The following is a 22,903-nucleotide window of genomic DNA, read 5'->3' as shown; positions in this document are numbered from 1 at the left end:
GAGGATTGTTCTTGGAATGGGTGTTGAAATGAAATGTGTGTGGACTTCAAGTGACATTGCTGTTTGAGTGGCTGGCTGCAATTTCCTCTGTGCTGCACATACAGCATTGTAAAGTAATTTTATACCTCCTACTAGCAGCAAGAGGCTGTTTAAATCTTCAGGGCTTCTGGAAGGTATGAAGCTCTTGAAAGAGCTGGGCTCACAGTGCCACAGCTGAGGTGGCTCAGCCCACAAGCCCCAGGGCCATCACTGGACAGTTTGTTATCAGTTGGCATCCATGGATATAGGTCAGTGAGTCAGACCCTCCTAAAGGCAGCTTTTGGGTGAGATGAGTGTCTCAGCCTTGCTGAATTTCTAATGTGACTAAACTCCTAATCATGCTCAAAGTGGGCTCTGTGGCTGTGCTCTGGGCAGACTGCCTGAAGCAGCTCCAACCAGAGAAGCTCTGAGAATGGGCAGCTCTGTGGCAGTTTCTAAGGGTTTATTTTCCTGTGACCTACTGCTTTTTCTTCTTGATACTCCATGAAAACTGAGAAGCTTGTGCCAGCCACACCATCCTGCAGCAGTGTAGCTGAAGAATGTGTGAATGTGTGAGCTCCTTTTTCCTCTGTTTGGCAGGAATAGTTTCACCCTGGGGTTGTTTGTGCATATGTGGCCTCTATATAGCTGATAGGTGACAGTGATGCTTCCTATGTCAGGTAAGCTCCTAGCACTTGTCCTGGAGCCATCAGTGGTCCCAAACTGGATGGCTCATGCTGGCAAAGCTTTGGTTTTTCTTAAAAAAGCATACTGTTTATCCTAAACTAGTTCAACCTGGCTCAAAGACTTCTCCAGAGAAAGGGTGCAGTTGTTTTTGCCATGGTAAGCAATACTTTATGTCCCAACCCCAGAAGTGGCCCAGGCTATGGTGGGTTTCATGCAGTGTTGGAAGCAAAGTGAGAGACCCTTTTTCTATTTCAAATACCCTTTTGGAGCTTTTCCCCGAGATGTTTGTTCTTGTGTTGGCACTCTAAATTCTTGACATACCTTAATCCAAGTCAAGATATTAATGTGAACAGATTAAAAGCATGTTAAACACTTCAAATGGCTGTAATTATGGCTTTGTACTGATGTTGCAGCTACTGTAGTTGCAGTTGATTTACAATAACTGCAAGAAAGCTGTACAGCAGTCTCTGCCACTGCTGCTCTGGATGAAGCTGCTGCGTGTCAGCTGCTGCCAGCAGAGTGCATTGCAGTGCCTTGGAAAATAAACCCCAGCACAGCTCACACCTCTGCAGGCCAGTGGGTGGCAGGCTGCAACAGCCACTGCTTTCCTGCTCCCACCTTTCCCCTCAGGCTGAGTTGAGGTGAAGTCCTGAAAACGCTCCTGCATCCCCCAGTTTCTTACCTGGAAGCTGGACAGATGTTGATACATAAATTAGCTGTGTATGTAGGCAACCTGCTCATAAGGAAGGACAGAAATATTCCTTTAAGGCATGTCATATCACTGGAGCTGCCTTTTCTTATAGCAGAGCCTTGAATAAAGCCTTAGCAGGATGAAGATCAGCTTGGGCAAATCAGTGTGATAAGGCAGGTTATCATCAATATGAAAATAAGTTCTTAGAAATATTGCTAAGACCTTATTTAAAAGGCTGGTTGGGGTGGATGAGAGTAGAGTCTCATAGATGTCCCAAACAAGGATTGACTAATGTATATTTACTGATCCCATCTGTAAAGCAGGTTAACTTTAACTTTGCAAGCTTGTTCCTCTAGTTTATGAGGTTTATGTTCCTCTAGTTTATGAGTTAAAAATTGCCTTTTGAGAACAAGCACAGGCCTTATCACTGTGATGGCAACTGCTGTGAAAAGCCACATGTTACAGATGTCTTCACCACCTATTTGAATAAGGGCAGAGGAAAATCTACTGTTTGGTCAAATTTACTCTAAGGTGTGTTAAACATTCAGCTGTAGAAAAACTGCAGATGGGAGCCAAGCTGGTCCCATAAGAGAGGCTCAAAAACATGTCCTCTTGCACAAGGCTGTGATTCCAGGTGCTGCAAAAAAAAAGGGTTTGTAGCCAGAGAAAGGGAATGATTAAGGATCAAATGTACTTCAGGAAGGAACTGGTTTGCCCTGACGTGTGCAAGTAGTCATGATTCTAGGAAGGCACATCACTGATGCTGAGGCTGGTAAAAAAACCAGAACATTTTGTGTGCTTTTGGGATATATAAAGCCTGGAAGAGCCGTGGGCATGTACTCTTTGTGCTATTTATCCCAATTTATTCTGATTTTCTCCATTCCATCCTCTTTCTTCTGGATTGCACAGTCTGTAGAGGAGCTCTGACCCGAGGTCCTTGTGCTACACTTCTGATAGCAAATGTGAATTTCTCAAAACATGGGGACTGGGGAAGGTTTTCTGAGCAAAGTTTGTGACTTGCTGTCTCTTTCAGCAGCCTGGGAGAAGCTGCTTGTTTGTGCTGTGAAGCAGAGAGCTCTGCAGAGTTCCTGCTCTTAGATGGAGTTTTCAGTTCTTCCCTCTCTCCCAGCACTTTCTGCTGTGGTTGAGAGCACAGTCAGGAGTGATTTCAGTCTGTCCTCCCAACACCTGCGTTGCTGCTTGCTGAGAGTGGAATATCTGAAATGGGTTTGAAGTTTTGGTCCATTGGCAGATCACTGCTCACCAGTGAATGAGTGCAGCCACTGGTGATCCACCTAATCCCTCAGATTGTTGGCTGCCTGCAGCTCTCTGTTTACCAAAAGTTCTGTTTCATCTGCTATCAAAATGCTGCCCCGTGGCTGAGCTCTGGTGTGGGCTCAGCTCTGCTTTTTGTTTACTTTTAATATTACAAAGCCAATGAGAAGGCCCAGCTGAGATCAGAGTCCAGCTCAGCTGGGTTGTCATGCTTGCATGCTAAAAATAATCCCTGCTAGGAGTGCTTCATGACTTAAACAGAGCAGCAGGAACAGTGCCTGTTTTACAGGACAGGGAATTCAGGTGGTATGTGGAAAAGGGGACTTGCCTGTGGTTCCATGGGGAGTTTTTGTCAGATCCAGGAAATTAACTTGATTCTGAAATTCCACTCCTGGGCTCCTGCTGTCTTGATCAGCTGCTCTTGGAAGCAGTCAAATGAGTGCTGGTGGCTTTGAGTTTGGCTGTGGTTTGCTGCTTTTTCTGTGCAGATGTGGAGCTGCCAATGTCACTGTTCTGTCTCCACTCCAGTGCTGTGAAGCATTTCAGTCACTTTGAGTGACTTTTAGTGCTCTCTTCTGTGGGTCTGTTTTACTTGGCAGTAGAACTGCAAGGTCACTTTCTGCAAGAGAGGCTGCTGGGGTCCAGGGCAGGTAGAAATGGGCTGTGAGAGCTCCTGTGCTGGTGCTTTGGCTTCTTGTCAGCACTCAAAGCTAGAGAGCAGTGGACTGTGTGCACTCGCTGCTTGCAGCACCTTAACCTCTCTTAGGTAAGAGTACAGAACTCTTCCCTATCAATTCAGGGATTCTCATTCCCTTTTTGTTCCTTGTGTTTAGTGTTGCTTTGCTGTTACCCAAAAAACTTTCCTGTTTTGTTTGAGGAAAAGGCCCCTGAGAGTCTGACTCACTGACATAAAACAGGAGTGAAAAAGAACTTTAGGGTTCCTGTTTAATGCTAGTCTACTGCCTGCTTTGAAAACAATGTCCTGCTTTATTATGTCTGGTTTAGTTAGGATCAAGTTTGTTCTGCTCCCTTGCCAAGGGATTTTAAAAGAAAAAAGTAGAAAGAAGAGAGATGACTATGAAGCAGGAGAGGGAGTTTAGATTGCACCTGTGACTCAGCCCAAAAATGTACCTCAGGTTTAGTACAATTTAGTCAGGAGCTTCCAGCTCTTTCTTGAACTGCTCCTCCTTGAAGGCCTTGCTGAACAAAACCTCTTTAAATGTAAGAGGTTAATGAGAGATGTTCTAGTACAGTAAAGCTTGAGACAGCAATGGATGTGGTTTCATCATGAGCTCACTGTCGCTGCAAGGGGATGGCCTCACTTCCCCTCCTATTTTGTTCTTATTTCGTGCCTTGGGCTGGTCCTGATGTTCGTGTGGCCTCAGGCCAAGCTGATGTAACTCGCTAAAATGGTGTGAGATGGGCCAAAGCAAAACAAAGGCCTCTTGCCAAGTCACTGCACTGAATCTGTGTCCCTGGAGCTGAGAAGCACGCAGACCTAAGCAAGGGCAGCTCAGAGGGAGTGGAGAAGGACACCTTGCTGGGGAGGCTCAGTTTGGCTCAGCTCTGTTTTGGAACTGTTGGACCAGCACTGGTCCAGTGAGTGCTTCCCTTCCAGGAAAGAGAGGCAAGATTACTTCTAAACCTGTAACAGGAAGACCTGGGCCATCAAACTCCAGGGTTGTCTTCATGACAGGGACTGTCTTCACACTGAGAGCTGTGCCTTGTTGGAAAAAGCAAAAACCCTGTCCTTTGGAAGGTGCACAGACAGCTCTTGCTGGGAAGTGCTGGTGTTTGGTGACTTCAGAAAGCCCTGTGTCACCAGTGCTTGAGAAACTCCTTCTCCATGGGCAATGCAGCACTGGAGATTTGCCCCCACTGGCAGCACTTTTAAGGAGGGTGGAAGAATGGACTGGAACCATGGGTGTGAAAAACATCAGCAAGTTAAGCCCAGGAGCTAACAGGCAGTGGCACTTTAAAAATTTTCATTCTGCTCTGGAGATTATTGGCACAGCCTCCTTCAGTAAATGCAAAGTGGTTGCCATGGAGGACAGGAAATCCCTCGTCTGCACAGAGAAAGAAAACATTGGAAACTGTCCTACTGTAAAGCACAGCTGCCTCTGTGCTGGGAGAGGGGCGCTTGCTTCTATGGAGTGTTTTCCAAAGGTCTCTGTTTTTGTCTGCAAACCTTTGCACATATTTGCTCTGTTTCTTAGTGGGCTGCTTGTGCATTTAAGAAGAGCTGGACAAAGGAAGTGGGAGCAGCTGGTTAGGACTAGTTTTAAGTGCCCTGATTAATGTGAGAAGCAGGAGGGATTTTCACTTGGAAGTTAGATACTTAGCAAACTTTCAGTGTATGCCTCTCCATTTAACTCTGCAGCTCCTCTCACTCCTGCTTCCCTCTGTGCCTTTTCTTGCCTCAGATTTCTTGGAGCTCAGGCGTCTGTGCTGTGCTGGCTCTGTGTTCTCTACCTGGAATCTTTCACATGTCCTGGCTGCTGGGAACACCAGTCTGGGCCACGTGTGCAGATGGAGCAGCTGGCCATCTGTCCCTGCAGATACCCAGATGTTCAGGGCTGCCCTGTCCTTATGGGATGGGTGAGAGGTGAGACCCCAGGCAGATCTCTCAGGACATGTTGGTGCCACCTTTCCACTGCAGGCTCTGTGGGAGGATCCAGTTCCCTCAGGAGCTGAGACCAGACAAGCCTGTGGTGGGTTAACTAACTTTGTCAAGCCATCACTGTTAATTAACAGCATGAATTTGTATAAAGGCTGAGCTGCCTGGATGCTGCCAACACATGAATATCTCACCTGTCACCAGGATTGTCATTCTTGCCTATTCTGCTTCAGAGGCCAGATAAGCAGGTTACCACTGATGTACACCAGTGATTATTGATCACCTGTAGATACTGATCACCACTGGATCAGGAATTTCCCTTCTTCCAGAGACAGGTTTGTCAGTTGTTTAGTTCAGTTCTGGTTCTGTCCCACTGCTGTCCACACCATTGCAACCCCAAGCTGTGTTTGGAACAGAAAAAGAGAAGGCCATGTCTGACTTGGTGAGCTTTAGCATTCTTCTCTGGGGCAAGTTTTTGAGCTGATGCTCACAAAACTGGACTTGTTTCAAGGCTCCAGAGGACATTCCTGCAAGTAGACTGTGGTGTTCTGGCTGGAAAGGGAGCTGTGCTCATCAGCTTCTCTTTGTACACCAGTCACTGCTTTCAACATGACGTGTTAAATCATCAGCAAGGTCTCTGGGGACCCCTCTTGGAACTGCTCATAGGGACACTGTGGGTGAATTTAAGGTACCTTAGGCACCCAGTGTGATGGGAATGGTGTCAAAACCCCAGAACTCCTGTATCCTTCCTGAAGCTGCTCCAGGATTTCCCTTGCAGCTGTTCCCAGCCTTGCCACAGCCCAGCTTTGATGCAGTGCAGAATGCTCAAAGGACCCTCTTGCTCTGCTTCTTCTCACGTTGGCAGGGAGTCTTTTGACGTCACCTGGCATGGCTGTGTTGACTCGAGTCAAGGCAAGACTGATTGACACCAGCAGGGCTCCCTGGCTGTGTTTGCCCAGCCCTGAACAAGGCAGCTTGTGACGTCTCTCTGGAGCCACCACAAGGCCACCTGATCCATGTCTTCCTTTTATGAGTGACCACAAAGTGCCACCTCCTCCTTTCCACCACCAGCCCTCCCTAGGTATATTTGCACAAGACAAGTCCTACCTTCTGTGCTACTTTATTTTCCCATCAACAGCTGGGAATGCTGTATGTTTTAGGTGTCCTCACCTTGCTGGGATGGGGTTTCTCTTCCCTGATGGGAGTCTGGGCTTTTTAAGCCTCACATCCATCTGTTGCAGAATGCCTGATTAACCCTTAATTCTGGGGCTGAACTGGCACTGTTTGGCCCATTGGTGTAGGGCCTGGCTGGGTTCCTTTAGAGCCACTTGATTCTCAGAGTGTTTCTAGTCCTTTAACCTGTAAAATGTGCAAGGTGACACAGAATTTACTTTCTGATGTCAACAAGACCACATGAAGAAGAAACCCCCTGTCTGTCCCTTAGGTGTGTGCAAAAGGAGGAATAAAAGGCAATAAATGAAAACAGAGATGGTCTTGCTCATCTTCAATTTGGTTGTCAATGACAACCATTCTGGAAACTGTGTGTTGCATGGATTTCTGTTCTTTTAATTTTCTAGAGGATAAGGACATCCTTTTATTAAAAGAAGGGGCTAAAGAACTTTCTCAGGGGTGAAAAAATCTCTTGCATTCCTTGTGACAGCATCTTCCTCCTTTGTGGCAAAAAGGGCATCAAGAGCTTGGTCTTCTGCAGCAGAAAGGCAGGAGGCAATGCTATTTGAACCAGTGCTGGGTGGTTGTGTGTCTGTCCATCTTTTACACACACACACCATCTCTTTATGTCAGACATTTCAAGGGGCTCTGGAGAGGATGACCTAGAAAATTCTTTGGGCATCAAAAAGCCAAGTGCCAAATGTAATGTGGCACCTGTGCATGGCTCAGCCTTCACTCAAATAGAAGAGGGGAAAATGAAAGATTTATTTGGTCTCCTTGGGACTGTGCACATGGTATTTGTGTGCTTCAGTGAAATGGCAAGCTGGAGGATGTGCTCTGGAGGGAGAAACGTGATGCTTGGCTTAAAAGCTTTCCTCAGGCAGGATAATTTGGTCTATAGAAACTGGTTAATCATAAAAGCCATGTGGTGTGTGAGGGCACAGGGCTTAAAGTGCCAGAGCTTCCTTGGTGCACACAACAAGCAGGGAAACAGGGAGTTCTTGTGGGAGACAGGCATCCCTGTGTCCTGGTGGAGAAACCTCTGTAAATAACCCACCTGGCTCTGTTTGCTTTCTGAGCAGCTAAAAAGGGAGCAAGGACACCAGGAGGACACTGCTGGCTGGTGAGAGATGGATTGCTCTGGGGAAAGATGGAGCTGGTGACAGCTTCCTGCCCTCCTTCCTGCCCCAGCTCCAGCCCCAGCAGGAAGGATGTAGGAATGGTGTTATCGTGTGTTGGCACTGTGCTGTTGGATATTCCTGCCTGCTGCTCAGTAACCCGCTCCACAGTGGGTGGAGCAGATAAGAAGGGGCCTGCAAGAGTGGCCTGGGGAGCAGGCTCAGCAGAGAGCCCCAGATCCATTCCCTGCTCCTGGAACAATGCATCTGGGGTCTTGTGTGGGCTGGACAGGTACAGCACTTCTGGGGACACTGCTGGAGGTATAAAAAGGGACCATTTCTTTTTAAAGCACAATAGAGAGAAGGAAATGGGAGCTCTGGGTGCACCCCCTGTCCTCTGCCTGCCCCTCCATGCCAATGTGTGCATATCCTGTGCCTACCAAAGCCACAAGATAAGGCAGCCCTGGAAGGAGGCTTGTGTTCTGGGTGAGTGACTGAGCTCTGGGCTGAAGTTACACAATCCTTGTTTAAGTGGCTGTCCTGCAGCTCTGCAAAGGCCTGACAAAGCAAGCAGGGGACAGGTGGGGAGGAGTCCGTCTGTCCCCCAGGAGGCTGCAAAGGGAGGTGCAGCACAGTGGGGTGCTGGTTCCTCACCAATTTCACCAGAGGTGTGGCAGTGCCCCCCAGCTCCAGCACTCTCAGAATCACAGTCCTATGACTTTGCAGTGCTCAGAGAGGGTTTCCTTTGCCCTCCCAAGGAAGTGGGAAGGATGCTGTGTTGGATGGACACCTGTTGGAGCTGCTTTGCCCAGGGCATGCCATGGGGAATTGGTCAGTGAGTCAATCAACACCCTGGGCTGCACAGAGGGTTTGGGAGCAGGTCAGATCCTGCTGAGCTCTATGGAAGAGGCATTTTCTGTCCCTGTAATGTCAGGATGCACTGCAGAGCATGGATACATCATGGGTACACTGGCTGTACAGAAACCTGTTTCTCAGCATGCTGCAGAGCTGCAAAGCTGCTCAAGGCAGCACCTTTGGTAGTGTCTGTGTAACACCTCGTGTACAGGAGTTCCAGTCCCAGCTCTAAGTGATCAGCCCACCAGCAGGTGCTCCCCGAGTCCTCTGAACCTTTGGGGCTCTTTGCTCTGCAGAGCTGGACCCAAGGAAAACCCAAGGCACCAACACCTCGGCCTGGAATTGCAGGAATGCTTAAAGGGAAGAGTTGGAATGCTGCAGTGAGCAAATACAGATTGAAGGGGGAAAATGGAGATAAACACTGAGATAAATCAAGGATCCCCTGGCTGCAGGAATAATGTGTTTTCAGTGTTCTCATGCAGGCCCAGAGAGATGCATCCCTCCCTCTACATCCGTGCCTGCCCTGTTTGCTGATGAGGAGTGTCCCTGTGCCAGCCTGGCACCCAGATGGAGCACGGGCTGTTTGCCTGGTGGAAGGAGAGGGTAAAGCAGCTCTGCCCTGAACCTCCCTTTGGGCTCCACCTTTCCTTGTATCCCTGCCTGGCCACTCCATCAGGCCTCCTGGATGGGTTCCTGCCACTTGGGTGTTGTTTTGGGAAGGATGGAGCCCAGAGATCTGATCCATGAAAGCAATATCACAGTGATTGATTTCCTGTAAGCCAGTGAGGACAGGGGCTGGAAAAACAACCTGGCATGTTTCAGTCAGGTACTCCTTGTAGTGCAGCACCAGGCTGGGGAATGAGCAGCAGAAAGTGGAGGGTGATGAGCTGTGACAAGGACACCACAGCACGTTTCTCAGTCTGTGTGTTTCCATACCACAGCAGGGTCCTGCTGTAAATTTGAGAGCAATGTGCTCTTCCACTGAGGCAATGCTGGGTGAAATTCTCCCTGTTAAGCATCAAAGGCAGGCTGTGCTTCCCTGGCAAGTGCAACTTGCTTTCCAGCCCCAGGAAAAGGAGAAACCCCAGGAAAGCGGCCTTGGATGGCTGCAAAGGCCAGACCAAAGAGGAATCCATCAATGTCCCTGCAAAAACTGCAATGAGAGAGGTTCCAGCCACCCCAGGGTGCTTGTACTTGGGTCTCCTAATGGGGAAAGGATCATGCAGGGGGGTGCACTGCTGTAAAGAAGTTAAAGGTGCTTTGTGGTCAGGTCTGGCCAAGTCTGTGTGCCATTCAATTATCTCCTGCTGCTGCTGGGAGTGCTGTCTGACCCAGGCTGTCTCCCAAACCTTGGACACCTGCAGAATGAAGCTCCTGGGCATGGGCTGAAGCCACACCAGGTACCATCCTAACAGCCATGGTTCCAACTCCCAGCCAATCCAGAACATGCCTCCTCCTCCTCACCTGGATCCAGTTTGTCCCAGCTGATCTGTGTGAGGACAGGAGAATAGTCAAACTCCAGGACTACCAGGACAAGAAGAAGACTGAACTAAAGTTGGGTATTTTGGGGCATTTACTGGGAGGTGGTGGTGGGATTCCTGTGGCTGCTCATCTTTCTTGCAATGGTGCCAGCTTTTCCTGCTCCTTGAGGCCCCAGTGCCTGGTGTGGGGTGTTGTGGTGAGGTTCCTGTGCTGAGAACCTCGTGTATTACTAGGGCCTGGGATTGTTTTCCCACTTCAGCTGTATTCAGATCAGCTTTAAACCAAGTGCTCTGAAACCAGTCCAAGAAAAGAACATTTGTTGCTGGATTTGGGGTGTGCCAGGTGTGTCTGTGCAGCAGGCCCAGGCCACAGGTACCCAGGCAGCTCTGCCCAGCTGCAGCCACAAGCACAATGTGTGGCAGAGCTCCCACCCTCACCTTGTCTGTAAATATTTGTATCCTTCCCTGGTCAATCAGCAGCCTGCTATTTGCACAGGGAGAAGGCAGCAGACATATGAACGATTAATTTTCTGTGCAGGCCCATTCACAGGAGCTGGGCAGGAAGGATTCCTGGTGGGACTGAGGGATAACAAAGCACAGGGAGCAGCAGTGATTCCTTCTGCTGTGTAATGATGCCAAGGGCACAGTCTGGGCAGTGTTCCTTTGGGGATTTATGGAGCACTGAGCTCATCACCTGCCTGCACACCAGGAGCTGCTTTAGGCTTGGAGCACTAAAGAACAGGGCTCCTGCTAATGACGTGTCTAATCTCCCATCTCTGGTGCTTTCCCGAAGCAGCCAGCCCCAGTGGTTACAGATTTACAGCTTTTTTTTGATCCACACCGTGGGGCTGTGGTAGCCCAGCTGCCCAGAGTGACAGTGGTCACAAGGGTTCTTGGACGAGGGAAGAGATGAGAATGTTGACTCCATGTTCAGAAGGCTTGATTTATTATTTTATGATATATATATATATATATATATTACATTATAACTATACTAAAAAGAATAGAAGGAAAGGTTTCCTCAGAAGGCTAGCTAAGAATAAAATGGAAAAGAATGATAACAAAGACAGCTGGCTCAGACAGAGAGCGAGAGCCACCTCTGCCGTGACTGGTCACCAAATCTAAAAATCCACAGGAGACCAATCACAGATCCACCTGTTGCATTCCACAGCAGCAGATAATCATTGTTTGCATTTTGTTTCTGAGGCCTCAGCTCCTCAGAGGGGAAAAAATCCTAAGAAAGGATTTTTAGTGAAAAGATGTCTGCAGCACCCAGGGGCAGGATAGGGTGGGCAGGCAGCCCTTGCCAGCATTCCTGCAGAGCCATGGCCCCTCTGGGATCAGCACCATTCCCAGTGCTACAGGCAGCTTTCTGCTGCCATGTGGAGCACAGGAAGGTGGTGGGGCTCTGATTTGAGGCTCAGCAGCCTTAACTTTGTGGGGACCCTGCTTCAGTTCCTGCCTGGATACCACCCTGCCTTCCATGTGTGTGGATAAATCAGCATTGCTTTGGATCCACAGCATGAGGGCTCTCACCTGTGTGATTTTCTGCCTAGCCTTGCCCCATCAGTGGCTGTAGGGTGGATTGGATCATGGATCTGCTCCAGTGTAAAACCCTCTTCCCTCCTGATGGATCCTTCACCATCCTCACAAAACCCAGACTTGCTTTGTTCCATTGCACCAAAAAAGTGTCTGAGAGTTTCCAAACTGTGATGGTGTCTTCATCCCTCCCAGAGTTGGATGAGGGGACAAGCCAGGCACAATGAAAGTCATTACCCTAATTTCTTCATCTCCAGGCTGCTGCCATCACTGCAGGAGGTGTAACATGCACCTTCAGGGCACCTCTCCATTGCAGCCTTTGCTGTGTGCACTGCTGATGCCACCCTTGCAGCAGCCTGCAGCATGTCAGGCATCCCAAGCAGGATGGCTGCTCCCCTGAGGAAGCAAAGGGAAGCATCCCTGGGTGTTCATGCACTGCTCACCTCTGCCGGGGTCCAGATTTAATTCCCAGCCTTTTTCCTGGTGCTGTTCAGGAATACCCACCCTCTCCCTGCTCAAACAAAAGAAGCTTTTGGGGAAAGATTTGCCAAATGTTTCTCTTTGCAGCAACACAATCTTAACTCCTTCTTCTTGCCTCACTTTTTATCCACAACATGAGTTTGGGAGGCCAGGAGGGAAACAGGGAAATGATCCAGGCTGAAATTAACCTGGTGAAATGAATGTCAGTCCATTGAGAGATTGTGGCCATGGCCGGAGACATCAGGTGGAGTTCCTAAGAACTGCTCCAGGCTTTTGGCTACAGGCATATTTTGCCTGAAAAGCCACAAACATGGTCTCAGAGAAGTGTTTGGAGATATATGCAGGTGTTTCTATTTGTATGTCAGCTTTTGAAGGTAGTGACAGCACATCTCAGGGCAAAAATCTCCAATCCCTAAATTGGAGAATTGGCCAGATTCTCACACCCAGAATTGGCCAAGATGAGTGTGAATGATGCACCAGGTGGAGTCTGACACTGTTCCATTTTCTGATTGTCCTGTTGGGAAGCTGTTTGCCCTGGTTAGGGGGGTATAACATGTCACAGAGCCAAAAGCTCTATTTTGACCTAGAGAAGGGGAGGGCAGCAGCAAAGGGGCTGGCCTGTGTGAGGAGGCAAGGAGGCAGCTGTGTTTTTGCTGGTCAGTCTCTGCCTCCTCCACTTGCATGTTTTCACACAGTGTATTCCCACTTCCCCAGGAAGTGTTCATTCTTTGAATGTAGAAATTTTATCAATGGCTTTTCTGGGTTGGAAGGAGGGATGCTGCCCTTTCAGAAATGGCTGGTCACCTTTTTCTGCTCAGTGCACAACAGCTGATGGCCCTGCCTTGGCAAGACTCTGCCCGTAAGTTTTGCCTGTCTCAGGGCACTGGGAGGAAGAGTTTTAGGGTACTTTTTCCTTTAGTTCTCCCCTTTTGTCACCTTCCTTGTGGGCTCACCTTGGGATGACCCAGGCAAAGAACTGGATTTCCTTGCCTGAGTGTGAGCAGGGACAGCCTGGCCTGTGGAGAAAGGTCAGGTCTGCATCTCCTGGCCTTGTCCTGCTAAACAAGGCAAGGCCAGCCCTTCTCCAGCCTGGCTGCCCATCTGGCTTGGACTGTAGCCCAGCAGAGTTCTGCCAGTCACAGCTGGGGTGAGCTGGTGGCACCCAGCAGGGGAGTGGCACACGTGTGACACCACAGGGTGACAGCCACCCCACACCAGGGCAATCAAACCTGCTTGCAAGGAGGGCTGCAGCCCTCACATGGTTTGGGGAGTGGGAAATCAGGGCCACAGCAGCACAGTGAGGGGCTCAGGGCAATTCCTGCCTGCTGGAACATGGCACAGCTGCAGCCATGTCTTTGCCTCTGCCAGAGATTTGTCTCCAGCCTTTTTTATTTAGAACCTAAGGAAGTGTGGAAACTCCTTAGAGAGAAGAGCTGGAAGTGCTGTTGGTGTTCCCTAGCAGGTTTTCCTCTTCCAGAGGAGATTCCAGAGTATGCTGAAGGTCACATTTCTGTGACGGTGGTCACAGGGGTTTTCAGGTAAGGGAAGAGACGAAAATGTTGACTCCATGTTCAGAAGCTTGATTTATTATTTTTATTATATATATATTACATTATAACTATAGTAAAAAGAATAGAAGGAAAAGTTTCATCTCAGAAGGCCAGCTAAGAATAGAATAGAATGGAAAAGAATGAAAGCAAAGGTCTGTGGCTCAGACAGAGAGAGAGCCAGCTCTGCCAGGAGTGGTCACTAATTCCAAACATCCACATGGGCCAATCACAGATCCGCCTGTTGCATTCCACAGCAGCAGGTAATCAATGTTCACATTTTGTCTCTGAGGTCTCTCAGCTTCTCAGAAGGGAAAAAATCCTAAGAAAGGATTTTCATAAAAAGATGTCTGCAACAACATTTCCTCTGGGTGCCCATCCTTGACAAATGGTGGCAACTGGGGAGGTACAAACCTGTTGGGTCCTTGCATCTCCCATCACTGGCTCAGTGTTTGTAGGACACCTGTTTTACTCCTGAAAAGGCAAGAGCTGGCAAAGCCTTCCCTCAGCACACCACACTTGAGTGTCCCTTCAGAGGAGGAGTCCCTGGGCTGGTGGAGCTGTTAAGGGAAACAGATTATTCTTGTTCTTTTGGCCACCTGCAGAAACCATCACAACTGCAGAGCTCTGGCCAGCTTAGATGTGTTTTACTGTCCTGCCATCTTGGGGATCTCTAACCCTGTGGGTATTTTTTAATGATATTTTTTTACTGTTTTAAGTTTCTTAGGCTCTTCTGGAAGCACGTTGAAGGAAATTTGGTTGTTCCTCTGTGTGGTCCTCCCCTCACGGTATTCCAAGCTGTGCCCTCCAGAAGGAAGCAAGGACAGCTGTGCTGTTTTGTCACACGGTGAAGCCTGTGCCACCTCCTGTCCTTTGCCATGCTCCTTCCCTGAGCTGCAGGCTGTGGTTTCAAGGCTCCTGAGAACTACATCAGAAAATATCCCAGCCCTGTGATGCAAGGCACTAATGACCCATGCAAACTCACTTTTTTCTGGTTCAGATTTGTTGAATATTTTTGTCTGCCTGGAAGGCTCTGTGCCACATCAGGAGCTGCCTGTCTCTGTGTCTCTGCACCATGGCTTGCCTGTTTTCCTGCACAGAAGCACCACAAACTCCATGAACCATGGCTAATAGGGTAGAAATTGAGTGTTCTGCTTGTACAAAACTGAGATGGAACGTATGCTGATGGGTGGACTTGTGACCGTGTTCACAGGGGTTTTTGGATGAGGGAAGAGATGAGGATCCGCCTCCATGTTACAGAAGGCTTGATTGATTATTTTATGATATATATTACATTAAAACTATACTAAAGAATAGAAGAAAAGGTTTCATCAGAAGGCCAGCTAAGAATAGAAAAGAATGATAACAAAAGCTTCTGTCTCGGACAGAGAGCCCAAGCCAGCTGACTGTGATTGGCCATTAACTAGAAACGATTCTATGAGGCCAATCACAGGTGCACCTGTTGCATTCCACAGCAGCAGATAATCAATGTTTACATTTTGTTCCTGAGGTCTCTCAGCTTCTCAGGAGGAAAAATCCTAAGGAAAGGATTTTTCCTAAAAGAAGTCTGCGACACGGACTGGTGCACAGACGCTGTGTTCCTGATGGGGGACAGTCAGCCCTGGCACTTGGATGCTGTCCCTGGATCCTGGCACTGCCTGCTGGGATGGGACACTGGGTGTGACTGTGTCTCACTGCTGCTCCATCCCTGGGTCCTCCCCACTGCTAGAAGTGCAGGTGCAGATGCTGATGTGGCACAGCTGGGATGTGAGAATTCTTTAAGTCGCCACAGCTTGCAGTATCTGACATCAATTGTTTCTTTCACTGTAAAACTGTCGCTGCACAATTTCCCTTTGCAAGCCTTTCAAACAGGCACATCTGTCAGATTTTCATGTTGTCAGTGCTTTGTCATGTGGGATTTTCTATTTATTAAGAGCAGGGCTTTTACCAAACAAGCATCTCAGTTACAAAAGCAAGCTGACCTGAAGTCATCTTGGGGAATGCTTTAACTTAAGGATGGTGTACAACCCCCCAGAATCTATGATTATAGAATGTGGCCAGCTTTTGTCACTTCCAGCAGAGAGATGTGATCTGCTTCATTTCACCCTTAATTTTGCTTGTATAGATAATTCAACATCCACTCAAACACTTGGAAAAAAATAATATATTTTATATTATATATAATATAATATATTATATTTATAAATATAAATATAAATATAAAATGTAAATACTTACATCTATAAATAATAGATAATATTATATATTATAAATATATAATTAAATATATTTATATTTATATTATAAATATAAAATATTTATATGTATCATATATTTATGATATATTATATGATATAAATATAATTTATATATTATACAAAATAGAAATATAGTACATACTTTATATAAAATATAAATATAATAATGTCTCATTAATATTAATATTAATAAACACTAATTAATATTAATAAATAGAAATATTATGTATTTTATATATCTATATATTTAATATATAACATAAGTATATTATATATTTATATATAGATACATGTATTTATATATTATATCAAGTATAAAAAAATATATAATAAAAATATGTACACACCTTCCATGTATACATAAAATGGGAGCCCCACAGCCGGTGCTCTGCCCTTCCCTGTGCTCTCCAGCCCAGGATTCTGGCATGGCCCTCCATCCCATGGGAGTGTGAGGAGGAGGAGAGGAGGGTGAGGGAATCTCTTAGTAATGCTATGGTCATCCCAAAGTCGGTGCCTGCAGCCAAACTCAAACTCAGGAGCTCTGCCAGCCATGTGGGCAGGCTCAGAGCCTGGGTCATGTGCTGTGGATGCAAATTTCGTGCTCTTGAAAACCGAGCTAAGCCTGGGGGCTCTACAGCCAGCCCGTGGAGAGCAGCTGGTGTGGCAGTGCATAAACGAGTGGGAAGGGAAAAACACTCTTTCCTTGTTTCAGGGAGAGAAGAATCTCTCCAGCCTGGGGCCCTGCTGTGCAAGGAGCTGCGTGTCCGGCTGTGGCTGGAATGGCAGGACCAAGATGGGGACAAGTGCCTTGGCTCCAGAGCTGGAAGGATGGAGAGCCCCCACACCTCTGTGTGGCAGGCTTGCAGAGCAGGAGGCAGAGAAAGGGACAGCCAGGGGCTCCAGGGTCCCTCCAGCCCGGAGCAGCAGCTCAGGGCTGCCAGGATATGGGAAGAGTTAAGCAGTCTGGACACAAGGAATGAGCTGTGGTGTTCCTCCTGTGATTTAAAGAGGGAAAAATGCACCCTCCCTCTCAGAGGCTTCCTTCTGTCCAAAAAAGGCTAAATAGGCTCAGTGAAAAACCAGCAGAGGCATTCCTCATATTCTCTGGAGTGACTGGATGGAAAAGCCTGGATTTAAAGGGGCAGCTTGCAGCAGATTAAATGTATTTCTGACAGGAATTCACCTCCTGCAGGAAAGCTGGCTGTGGTTTCCATAGGGAAGGGGGACCTGAGTGCTAGTGAGAGAAAGATGAGTCTGTGTACGAGATGGGTCTTAGCAAACACAGATGATTCATAAGTCAGCTCAGATTATTAAACACAGGTGGCCAGTTTGTCTTCTTTATTTTATTAGGGACAGCTTACATGCACAGTAATAACCCCAGGACTCAGCTGGGCTCAGCAGCTACCAAACAGCTTGGTTAATGGAATTAACCCTGATCCAAACCCTGCTCATGCCAATGGGGGACTCTCTCCTGACTTCCAACACGCTTTGGAGCGTGACCAAAGTGAGTTTAATGAGCTTTTTCAATATATTCTGCCATCCTTCTGTGCTGTCCTCTCTGGGCCAGGACTGCAGGCACTCACTGCACTCTTTGCTGGTGCCTGTCAGCCACCTGCAGAACACATGGGAGGGCTGGTTGGCAAAATTACCTCCACAAAGCAAAAAAGCCACCTCTGGCACCCAGCAATGAGTCACAGAGGCAATCTAGGGTTTGAAGGAAGGGTAGGGAAGGGGGTGAGAAAAATCTTTAAAAGTGAAAGGAAAATTAAGGTTAGGAGGTAGGGAAAATGAAGGAAAGGATGTAGGGAAAATGAAGGAAAGGATGTAGGGAAAATGAAGGTAAGGAGGTAGGGAAAATGAAGGTAATTAAGGGAGGAGGAAGGGGGCTGAGTGTGGCAGACATCTTTTATGGAAAATCCTTTCTTTAGGGTTTTCCCTCCTGAGAAGCTGGGAGGCCTCAGGAACAAAATGCAAACATTGATTATCTGCTGCTGTGGAATGCAACAGGTGCATCTGTGATTGGCTCATGTTGGATGTTTATAATTAATGGCCAATCACAGCCCAGCTGGCTCAGACAGAGAGCCGAGCCACAAACCTTTGTTATCATTCTTTGCTATTCTATTCTTAGCTAGCCTTCTGATGAAACCTTTTCTTCTATTCTTTTAGTATAGTTTTAATGTAATATGTATCATAAAATAATAAATCAGCCTTCTGAAACATGGAGGCGGATCCTCATCTCTTCCCTCATCCAAGAACCCCTGTGAACAGGGTCACAGCTGAGGCTGGCTGCCAGTGTCAGTGTGATGGGGAAGGGAAGGATCCCTGGCAGACAGACAGACACTGTGGTCCTTCCTGCCCATCCCCAGCCAGGGATGAGAGCAGCATGGGGCACACACCTCCATGGTGGGAGCACTGCCTCACCCCCCCGAGTGGATCACAGCTGGACACAGATCCACCCTGCTCTGCTCATTGCCCAAACGCAGGATTTCCAGGAGGGTGTCCTAGGGGATGGGCAGGAAGGTGTCTGTGGGCCAAGGAACCCCATCAGGCAGCACTTTCCAGCTACTCTGAAAAACCCTGAACTCTTGCACCCCTGTGGGGGGCTTGTGGCTTCTTTTCAGATCCTGCTCCTGTCTGAGGGGGAGCTTCCCATTCCCATGGGAGTGGTTAGCCAGAGCATCCCTAGTGAGCATGGGTGAGACTGTGTGAGAAGTGAAGGTTAGGGGATAAAGTGTGGGAAGAAGGAAAACAATTGATATGGGGGTGCAGGAGGGGGATCTGGAAGAATGTTTCAGTCACTTTGGGTGGCAGTTTCTTATCTCCCTTGGGCAGAATTTCTGGGGCTTTCTGTGACTCTCTGAGTGAGTGAGATGCAGAAGACCAAGTGTCTTCATCCATTAAATCAGGGCTGCTTTTGCTTGGACATTTATATTGGGGAGAGGGCTTCAGGAAAGTCTCCTGAAGAGAAACTGGGGAGGCAGAGGATGGAGCAGTGTCACTCCTTAGCTGCCTTTTTAGGGTGAGGATGAAGCTCTTCACCTCAATACCTTCTGCAAATGCCAACCCTGAGCAGCTCATTCTCTTGCAGTGCCTCAACAGGAATTTTGCAGTTTCTCCAAATCAGACCTGTGCCTATTGGACCTTTATACTGGGAAAGGGCTTCTGGAAAGTCTCTTGCAGAGAAACTGGGGAAGCAGTAGGGTGGAGCAGTGTCACTCTTTAGCTGCCTTTTTAGGTAGGAATTAAGGAATTTAGGGTAGGAATTAAGCTCTTCACCTCCGTACCTTCTGCAAATGCCAATTCTCTTGTACCTTCTGCAAAGGCCTCATTCTCTAGCAGCACCTCAACAGGAATTTTGCAGTTTCTCCAAATCAGACCTGTGCCTGTTGGACCTTTATACTGGGAAAGGGCTTCAGGAAAGTCTCCTGAAGAGAGACTGGGGAGGCAGGGGGTGGAGCAGTGTCGCTCCTTAGCTGCCTTTCTAGGGTAGGAATTAAGCTCTTCACCTCCGTACCTTCTGCAAATGCCAATTCTCTTGTACCTTCTGCAAAGGCCTCATTCTCTTGCAGTGCCTCCACAGGAATTTTGCAGTTTCTCCAAATCAGACCTTTGCCTGTTGGGGGGTCTTACCCTGCAAAACTCACTCACATGTGGGAAGCCAAAGCTGCAGGTCCTTGCCTGCTGCCTGCTGGCAAAGTACAGCTTTTAGGGGGTGTGACAGGACAGGGTCTTCTTGCTGAAGGGTCCTGCTGGAGCCCCTCCCGAGGGTCACAGTGCCTTGGTCCCTTTGCAGGAGCCTTGGGAGCAGAGATATTCCCAGTTCTCTCTGCCTGGCTGCTGCACTCTCACTCATTGGTGCTGGCACCCTGAGGAGGGCTCAGTGCAGGCTGTCCTGGTGCTTGCCAGGGCTCCCATGCAGCTGCTGCATGGAGGCTGCAGGTCAGGCCCTCACAAAGGGGCTCAGCCAGGCCAGGACTTTGTGCACATCAGTGCCTGGAGGTTCCCTGGGCAGGTTCCTGTCTGGTTTGTGTGTTTATTTTGTGCCTGGAATGGAGTACATACTCAAGCTCTTTTCTAAGGAAAGCTGTTCAAAGTTACTGCCACGAGCAGCAGGGTTGGCTTCCCTTTGTATGGCTGGGGAAAGGAAAGGATTGCCACCAAAATCAAGTAGCGTTTCTTGTAAATTTGATGGTTTTACCAAGTGCTGACCTGCAGCAAGCTGGAACCAACTGAGAAACCACCCTCTGTCCCTCTCTTTCTCTCTTCCCTAGCAAGTGTCTGGCTCTCAGTAGCACAAACCACCCCAGAAAACCTCACACATCTCCTGTTGGGTGAAGCATTGCCCAGAGGAATATCAGGAATATGGATTTTCTGTGGAGCACAGGCAGCCCCAACAAGGTGATGAAGTTAGGCAGGAGTGTGTTTAAGGGAAGGGAGAGGAGATGGCTTGCCTGGGCTTTTCCTTGGAAGGAAATGCCCTTTGAGAGGAGGCCTGGGCGAGGTGGATGCCAGGGCTCAGGGAGCAGGATGCAGTGACTTCCAGAAGCTGCAGAGGTGGAAGCACCGCAGTGAGGTCAATTTGGACCTGTGGCACATTGGGGGTGGCAGGGAGTGACTCAGCTGGTTGTTTTGCTCTTGACTGTCTGCAGCACTGTGCACTGCTGTCAAAGGAGCTCAAGGAATGGCAAATCCAGCTTTGTTCCCCCTGAAAGGATCCAGCTTGGATTCACCAGATGTGTTTCAGGGGGGACCATTCCTGGCTGGCTGAGGGATTTCAGGCAGATTGAGATTCCCAGGCAGGGCCAGCATCCCCAGGGCTCTGAGCAGGGAGTGGAGCTGGGGGCTGAGCCAAGAGCTGCTGGCAGTCCTGGATGGCCCAGTGGCTTTCCCAGCCCTCCCTCCCCACTGTGCCTCAATGCTCCAGTGCACTGTGGGCTGCGTGGGCAGAGCATCCTCCTGGGAGGAGGGAATTGCTGACCACTGGGAACCAGAGGAAAGCCTGGTTTAAAATAGCTTTGGTGGTGAGTCCTATTCCAGCCTGACTCCCTGAAAAATCACATAACAATCAGTTAATTTCAGTTAAGAATGCAAGAAGGGGTGTGTGTGAAGGCTTATCTACTGTGATGGTGTTCACAGGGGTCCGAGGATGAGGGAAGAGAGGAGGATCTGACTCCATGTTTCAGAAGGCTTGATTTATTATTTTATGATATATATATTATATTAAAACTATACTAAAAGAATAGAAGAAAGGATTTCATCAGAAGGCCAGCTAAGAATAGAAAAAAAAAAGAATGATAACAAACGTTTGTGGCTCAGCTCTGTGTCCAAGCCAGCTGGGCTGTGATTGGCCATTAATTACAAACATCCAGCATGGGCCAATCACAGATGCACCTGTTGCATTCCACAGCAGCAGATAATCAATGTTTACATTTTGTTCCTGAGGCCTCCCAGCTTCTCAGGAGGAAAAATCCTAAGGAAAGGTTTTTTCCATAAAAGATGTCTGTGACAATCTACCTCTTGTGACCAGGGAGCTCAACACTAAAATCTGTGAGAAGATCCCTGTAGGAAGAACAGGGCCTGTGCTTGTGTCCTGACAGGATCATGGCATCAGACAAACCCCCATTTCTTTGTCAGAGTGATATCTGTGAACCCATGATATCTGTGAACCCAGAAATGGTGAGGGGTTGGATGGGCGGGAAGCCTCCATCAGCTCATGCAGCACTGATGCCAATTTAGAAATTGGTCCTTGGGGCTTGCCTTGCCTTTAGATTCTCAGAAGGACATTGAGGTGATGCTGGCAGAGGCTCTCCTGTCTTCAATAACTTGGAAGAGAAAGAGAGAGGAAAAGCAGAACCAGGAAGACAAACATGAATGGAGAGGATGAATCTCCTGCCTGGCATGGTTCTCCCTTTTTGCTGTGCTGAAGTTACTTTCTCTCAGCTTGCAGATTCTGCTTGGCTTGTCTCCCCCCCTCACCTCCTGCTCTCAATTCTTTGATCTGAAAGGGCAATCACTCAGTGGAACCAGGCAGTTGGGGCTTTCTCAGGAGGGTCAGTGAGTGCCCAAGGCTCCCAGCTGCTGAGCTTGCACAGCTGGGCACAGGTGAGCTGCTCAAGGAGTTTATTATTTTTTATTTTCTCTCCAAGTCTCTTATTTCCCTCGATTTAAATCGGCTGTTGCACTTTCCTGCTCTTTCTAACTGACCTTTAAGGGAGGGTGTACCAGGATTGCAGGCATGGGAGGGTAAAGGAGTCAGGAGTGCATTTCTCCAACACACCTTGAATCTCATATTGCTGGCCCTGAGCAGGACTCTTTCCCCAGCTTTATCCTGCTCTTTATTTATTTTTTGTATTTCTGTGATTTAACAGCAGATTGAAGTCACAATGTGTATCTCTAGCTCTGCTTCCTGTCTGCTCATGATATAGAGCTCCATCTTCCTTCAAGGACCCAGAATTTACTTTTTGAGAGAGCTAAAGAACCAGCACCTCAAATCCTTGGGCACCAGTAAAATCCCTGACCTGTGAGATTTCCTGCCAGCTCAGAGTGTCATAAAAATGACAGAGCCAAGAAAGTGCTTTAAAAACTTGGAAGGGTGCTGAGATCCACCTTTTAACCATTTTTCTCTCTCTGTGGGCAGAAGATTGTGTGTCTCTTGTGATGTTCAGACAACATCAGGGATTTTTGTCAATCCTGGCTCTGTTCTTTGAGGAAGAAACCTACACCACAAGAGCCATGAGTCTTGCAAGCTGGAAAATATCTCCAGCTTTCCCTCTCTTGCCTTGTGAAAGGACAGAGGTAGGAACGTTTATGTCCTTCCTTGTGTCACAGAGAGCATCGAGAGCCATTTGTGGCGGAAAACACAAATCCCAGGAAGATCCCACATGGATTACCCACCCCTTCCATGTCACTGCCCCTTTCCCCAGGTCTCTCCCATCACATTTCCCATTTGCAGCTCTGGAGGCAGCAGTGTTTTGAGGCACAGCTTCTGCTTTGCCAGCAGCCCTGTCCCTCTCTGCAGCGCTGGGCTGGCAGCGCCGTGGCAGGGCAGTGACTCAGTGCCTGGCAGAGGCAGGGAGGGGAGGCAGCAGCCCCAACCTGCAGCTGAACAGGCCCAGCTTTGTGCTGCTCATCCTAAAAGGAGCTTTATGGCTGCTCTCAGCACAGCAC

This window comes from Melozone crissalis, unplaced genomic scaffold (assembly GCF_028551555.1).
Source record: "Melozone crissalis strain CALT ecotype California unplaced genomic scaffold, PUWL_Pcris_2 ptg000081l_1, whole genome shotgun sequence".
NCBI classification, from domain to species: domain Eukaryota; kingdom Metazoa; phylum Chordata; class Aves; order Passeriformes; family Passerellidae; genus Melozone; species Melozone crissalis.
The sequence above is the reverse complement of the archived record's forward strand: the minus strand, read 5'-3'. Positions refer to the sequence as shown.